The 7,102-nt window shown below is 40.4% G+C and overlaps 1 long non-coding RNA gene across 1 annotated transcript; it reads right to left on the bottom strand.

Annotated features, from left to right (window-relative positions):
- Nucleotides 1-705: 705 nt before the first annotated feature.
- LOC101845593 lies at nucleotides 706-5,838 on the bottom strand (the record flags this gene model as incomplete). Its single annotated transcript, XR_001185409.2, is given in 4 exon segments — nucleotides 706-811; nucleotides 2,366-2,485; nucleotides 3,247-3,602; nucleotides 5,642-5,838. It is a non-coding gene; the product is annotated as an uncharacterized LOC101845593 (long non-coding RNA).
- Between the last annotated feature and the right edge of the window lie 1,264 nt (nucleotides 5,839-7,102).

The following is a 7,102-nucleotide window of genomic DNA, read 5'->3' as shown; positions in this document are numbered from 1 at the left end:
GACAGACAGACAGACAGACAGACAGACAGAGACAGACAGACAGACAGACAGACAGACAGACAGACAGACAGACAGAGAAAAAGAGAAAGAAACATTGAGAAAGATAAAGAGAATGACTAGAAAATGGAGAGTAAAAGAGAGAGAGAGAGGGAGTGAGAGAGAGAGGGAGTGAGCAACAAGCTCTTTTTGTCTTAGACCCTCTTTTCCCAGGTGGCAAATGGAACAACGGAACGGACATACTTTCACACAGCCAGGCAGCGGAATAACAAGGAAAGTATTGGACTGGAACCCACAGGGTAAGAGATCAAGGGGAAGGCAGCGTTGAACCTGGAGCAGAGTCACAGAGAAAGATGTACAGAAAAGTGGGGAGACATGAAATAACATCGAGAGGCTATCCCAGGATAGAGAGAAAGGTGGAAAGTGTTTGTCTGTGGCCTATACCCCGACTCAGGGCAAGAGAGGCAGTGATGATGTTTTAGTTTTAGAGTAAGAGTTTTACGGCACTTGCAACACAATAAGGTCATATAAGTGCCGAAGATTAGAGGTGTTACAAGGGAGTAACAAACATAAAAAAAGGAGGAGATATCAGGATGATAGACGTTTGGTAGGAAAGAAGGAGCAAACCACACCAAACCACCCGCCAACCACCCACGCAGTGATGATGATGTCTAATCTCCTCCATCAAACACGTTATATTTTCCTTACCATTCAGATCTTCGGCTCCCGTCTCCTTCCCATAATCCTCGCTGTCCACGGCTCTCTCCTCCCCGGCCTCGGTGCGATCCCCACCGCTCGCCCCCGCAAATGTCACCTGGGGGCACACATGACAAAAAAAAAAGTTTACAATTTTAGAGTTGGTTTCAGTAAAAGATTAGAGGTGTTACAAGAGAGTAACAAAACAGAGAAAAGGAGGGGAGATAAAGACCATAGATGTTTGATAGGAAAGAAGAAGCAAACCACAACACAGAGCACGCATCTACCACCCACGTTTTAGTTTTTTTTAATGTACCTCACTTGCAAACACAATAAGATATTACAAGAATATAAGTGCTGAAGATTACAAGTGTTACATGAGCGTAACAAACCAAAAAGAAAGAGGAGATTATAAGGACAATAGATGTTTGATAAGAAAGAAAAAGCAAACTACAACAGAGCACCCGCCATCCACCCACAATTTAAAGATAGAGCATCTTTGAACTTTGAGCAAAAATAAATCTGATTGTAAATGGTAAGTGTAACCATGGAAACCATATAGGGATTTTGGGTTAAAATAGTTTCCCCCTTGTTTTTAAAATGTAGGTAATGTGTTTTTACAACCGCATCAATATAATTTAGACCATTTAGGAGGCAGGCTCCCCCCCCCCCAAAAAAAATAATATAAAAACAGAGCATCATGGCAGTTTGTAAAGACCTCATTGTGGCAGACAACATCTAATGAACAGAACATGGCAGTTTGTAAAGACCTCATTGTGGGAGAGGACATCTAATGAACAGAACATGGCAGTTTGTAAAGACCTCATTGTGGGAGAGGACATCTAGTGAACAGAGCATGGCAGTTTGTAAAGACCTCATTGTGGGAGAGGACATCTAGTGAACAGAACATGGCAGTTTGTAAAGACCTCATTGTGATTGTGGGAGAGGACATCTAGTGAACAGAGCATGGCAGTTTGTAAAGACCTCATTGTGGGAGAGGACATCTAGTGAACAGAACATGGCAGTTTGTAAAGACCTCATTGTGGGAGAGGACATCTAGTGAACAGAACATATCAGTTTGTAAAGACCTCATTGTGGGAGAGGACATCTAATGAACAGAGCATGGCAGTTTGTAAAGACCTCATTGTGGGAGAGGACATCTAGTGAACAGAACATGGCAGTTTGTAAAGACCTCATTGTGGGAGAGGACATCTAGGGAACAGAACATGGCAGTTTGTAAAGACCTCATTGTGGGAGAGGACATCTAGTGAACAGAGCATGGCAGTTTGTAAAGACCTCATTGTGGGAGAGGACATCTAGTGAACAGAGCATGGCAGTTTGTAAAGACCTCATTGTGGGAGAGGACATCTAGTGAACAGAACATGGCAGTTTGTAAAGACCTCATTGTGGGAGAGGACATCTAGTGAACAGAACATGGCAGTTTGTAAAGACCTCATTGTGGGAGAGGACATCTAGTGAACAGAACATGGCAGTTTGTAAAGACCTCATTGTGGGAGAGGACATCTAGTGAACAGAACATGGCAGTTTGTAAAGTAAAGTAAAGACCTCAATGTGGGAGAGGACATCTAGTGAACAGAACATGGCAGTTTGTAAAGTAAAGTAAAGACCTCAATGTGGCAGAGGACATCTAATGAACAGAGCATGTAAAGACCTCAATGTGGGAGAGAACATCTTTCATGTTGCATGCGTCGTTTTCCAGTTTGGTCAGGTGACTCGAGTTGTCCTTGAGCTCCCGACGGAGCTGGCAGTTCTCCGACTTCAGAGACGCCACCTGGTGGAGACATTAAACCAATTAGTGCATGCATGCGACTCGGTTTAATCTAATTAAAGCCTCTGATTACCCTGATTACCTTCATTCACTATGGGAAAAAAGTATTTAAAAACCCACTACTAGCCTTTTATAATACTTAGAAATTATGTATTCATTGGTGAGCTAGTAGAAGTAAGTTTTACAACACTCACAACTGCATACAAGATATATGATGATATGAGCGCGCGAGCCATGATTGCTGATGTCTGTTGTAAGTTGCGGAGTTATATGGACAATACAGTGGGCAAAATGGCACTCAATAAACTCAATAACAAACTAACAAACAAACAAACAAAATATTTAAAGACAGATTGCATCATTCAAACCGTGCTTTCTATGGTACCCAAAAACAATCAGAGACAAAGATTTAATAATTTATAATCCTTTTTCATTTCATTTCATAAGTCCTCTTTCTCTCTCTTCTGTTCCCAGATCACCATTTATAATATCGTCATCTTGTAACTTCATTGATGTTAATTCCGATTACAAAAGTAAACGGAACAAATAGTGTTGAGCACTTATTTATGAAGTCACAAGATGATGATGGTGTGATCTGGAATTAGAAGAGAAAGAAAGAGGAGGAAAAATAAAATGAAATGAAAAAGAAGGTTAAAAAATCATGAAGAACAAAGGAAACAAGATGTGATGATATTTCTCTGCTCACCGGTTTCAGTTTAACTCGAGTCATCATAGGACCACATGGTCACTCAATGGTCACTCACCTGTTTCAGTAACTCATCATAGGAAGACATGGCCTTGGCACAGCTGTCCACAGCACAAACTAGACATCGCAATCATCCAGACAATCCACTCTTCAATCTTCAATCAGAGAGAATTTAAATCCTCACTGGTAGCAAACTACACACATCCCTCAGTACGTCCGTGGAATCTCTTCATTGAGTCCGTTTCCTCAAAATTGAAACAGGAGGCATTTTGTTCTCACATTTGACTTGCACACATTTCACGTTTATTCATAGGTGGAGACTGCCTTACTTTCCCTCCCAGCATCCGATCCCAATCACTTGAGACGCACACACACAGATCTAGTCCAAGGGTAGAGAAGTTGACACAACAGATTCTGCAAAGGTAAAGATACGTAAAATAAGTCTTCTCTCTATTCATACTTAACTTTCTACATTAGTTAATCTAGTCAAGCCTTTTAAAATTTAGTCTCAGTAAGAGTTCTTTAACAGGACTTGCAAAATAAAACCAGTAAGGTCATATAAGTCAAGCCTTGCACTGAAGATTTGAGGTGTTACAAGACAGTAACAAACACACAAAAAAAAGGAGGAGAGACTTAATAAGGACAATAGACGTTTGATAACAAAGTAGTTTTTTTTCAAACCACACCATTATAGCACCCACCAACCACAAATCTAGATCTAGGTAGATTTAGTAGAACAAGTGAGTAAGACTTGAATGAACCCACATCGGGAAACTGAAAGTACTGAAAAGTAGATAATTTAGGTCGTCGTCCTTTTTCATATATTTCGTTTTTCTACTCAGGTTCAGACAATTATGTCGGAAACGCCAACGTCGGCAGTCAGCATGAAAACGAAAGTGTCGACAGGAGAAAAAGGGGACGCTGGCAGTCGGCCAGGCCTCGCACTTCGCACACATTGTTGACTAATAGGTGGGCCTAGTGCCGCCTAGCGATAGCATCGGCCGGCTCGCGGGTCGGGTCACGATTGTCAGATTTCAGACGATTGTCGGCAAACATGCAGGTCTATGTTGGTGTACAGCGAGCGCGCCTGGAAACATGTGTTTTCGCCATGAATACCGTGGGAGTGTGTTAATAGATGATGAAAATAATGCTCTATCTGTAGCTTTCTATAAAATTTTATTAAAGTGTTACGAACACATGAATAACCCCCTCTCATAAGCTGATAAAGACACATATTACGAGTTGTTACGAACATTCAAATAACTTTTTTAGACGCTCTTGTCGTTATTGAATGACCTGGGCCTGGGGTTCGAAAGGGGATAAAAAGATTATATCTCTAGGAAAATTTCCTAATGTTTTGCACTCAAATTGTTCTCTTAAATACCTGCATATTTTTTAACAGGTAGTATCATTTCATACAAAATCAGGCTCATTTGAAAGATTTTGTAGAAAAATGGAGTCTTGTTTCCTGACTAGATCTAGATTTTCTAGATCCTTTCGAGCTCCTCATGTCTAGGTGGGTCAATTTGTTCTATAATTTTATTGGATGAACATCTACCAACTTGGCTTGTTTTGAATGAGACGTATACCTCGGTTACGAACTAACGCAGGGGGTTCTAGAAGAAGGCCACAAACGCACATACTCAAGCAGACTGACGTACACATACACTTGAGCTACGTCTCAGCTGCGTGAATGCGGATCTGACGCGGGACCCGAATTGAACGGGAGATGATGCTCGGCACGCGTGCGCTGAGCCAGGGACCAGACTGACGCGGGACCAGAACCAAGGCGAGGTGCTGAAGCTCATCGGGCGACATAAACCCGGCCCCCGCAGGACGAGGGCTCAGTCCTCAGACCCTCAGATTTCAAGTTTTTGTGAAGTGAAAGTGAAAGTTAAAAGCACAATTTCATCAAGGACAAGAAAAGCAGAGACAGAGAGTTGGGCTAGGTTCTCTAATTCACACTAGACTTAAGGTAATCTAGAGATCGATTTGAAAGGGTAAAAAAAAAAAAACATGGCAGGACTAACACTGCCATTCACGCCTGCGAGACAGTCTCACGTCTGATGGCTGACGTGAAGTCACGATTCACAATGAATGAAATTTGAAGTTGACGGTTTGAAATCAGATTGAAATGAAAACATAGATCTAGAATCTAGTGAATCTTCGACTTTAGGCGTTCTAATGACTTCCAAAAATTGTTCGATTTCTAGATCTAGGTGCCATGTTGCACCAAAAGAAAAGAAATCAAATAGAATAACGAAAGCACACACCACACATTCCCCTTCTTTAGTAACCTAAACTTATCGATAACAGGGGTCAGAGGGGAGACTCAAATTCCACACAAAGCCCTAAATTCAAAGACCCACTAAACATTTTAGGCGTATTCAGTTTGAAGTTCATAAATAAGATGATCTCACGGTCAAGAGGATGTAAACACATTTGTTGCATACCGGTAAACTGTGTGCAGATCTACAATCCTGTCAGTTCGCTGCTAACTTCCATTGTTTTCGAATTGTGTGTTGTTCTCTCCGCCATTGACTGTGTTCTGACGTCACGAGCAGCCCGCTGCCCATTGGACGCGCACCTGTCGCGGGCTTATCCAAACACTGAGGCAGAAAGAGACGCTTTCTCTTTCTCTCTTTCACTTTCTCTCTCTCACACTCTTTTTCTCTAGGTCTAGATAAATAGAGAGATAGATGGATGTATTGACAGACAGATAAACGTATCTCATTCCGGAGCAAAGTTCGTCTGGTGGCCGAAGTGAAACTCGCCACATAACAATCATTAAGGGTCTAAGTACGATAACCCATGATATTTTTTCTCCTCCATGATTTACATCAGTCATTTCCCTTTGACCATGTGTGCAATGAGAGACTGTGTGTTCGGCGATATTACGGAAGAGGTAAATACAATAGTGCTGTCAAAAACTCGAGGCGCAACTTATTGTCAAATATTTCCTCAACTATCAAACATAGACTCTCCAACTTTTGCACAATGACTTATATCAATTTGTCTCCATAGACGAATATATTTTTTAACACTTTTGCGCCGCTTATTATTCTTGAAAATTATTTTTAAAATACTATTTAAAAAACCCAGTCGGTGGTTTCTACAGATTAATTAAAAAGGTTTACATACTATGAGCTGGGACAATAGGACTTTTAAAAGCGATTCCAACCTACTTCTTCTAATCTCAATAACTATTATGTTTATGGAACTAATCAAATCTCTCCTCTGCTATCGAACAGCTTTTGCACAGTGACTTGCATCAATATTTGTCTTAAATTTTTGTAAACACCTGTTACCTCTATTCCAGAAAATTTCTTAGTAAAAATACAAATTTAAAAAACAGTGGGTAGTTTCTACTGATTTTAAAAGGTTTACAGCTGGGACAATACCGCTTTTAAAAGCAAGTCTGTCTTTTTTTCTTTTTTTTTTTTCTAATCACGAGATTATCTTTAGATCTATTGAACGCATGTTTTGAAAACTTTTAGTGCAAAAAAAGTGTTCACTCTAAAATTAATTTCTTGTTACTAGCCTAGTTTGGCCATTACAAAGGGTCATAGATGAGCTGTGACGTAAGCCGTATGAGTATGCAAAATTTGTGTGAGAAGTGGGAAGTGCTGTGAACAATTCCATTTTCCGCGTGAAGGAGATTTGTAGTATTTCTTCTATATTAATGAAGAAAAGTTTTTAAATCTAGCCTCAATTGTTGTGGGAAAATATGATTAAGTTAAGACAAATTGATACAAACTGCTGAGCAAAGTATGGGTGACATTGATTCAACCGTTCAAAAGGTCATTGAGGATAAGTTGCGCCACACATTTTTGACCCCACGACCCCACTAGTGTTATAAAGTATGAGCAAAAATTCTTAACTTTATCATTTATCAGGAGATCGTAATTATCGGG

Source organism: Aplysia californica, unplaced genomic scaffold (assembly GCF_000002075.1).
Source record: "Aplysia californica isolate F4 #8 unplaced genomic scaffold, AplCal3.0 scaffold01141, whole genome shotgun sequence".
NCBI lineage: Eukaryota > Metazoa > Mollusca > Gastropoda > Aplysiida > Aplysiidae > Aplysia > Aplysia californica.
The sequence above is the reverse complement of the archived record's forward strand: the minus strand, read 5'-3'. Positions and strand labels throughout refer to the sequence as shown.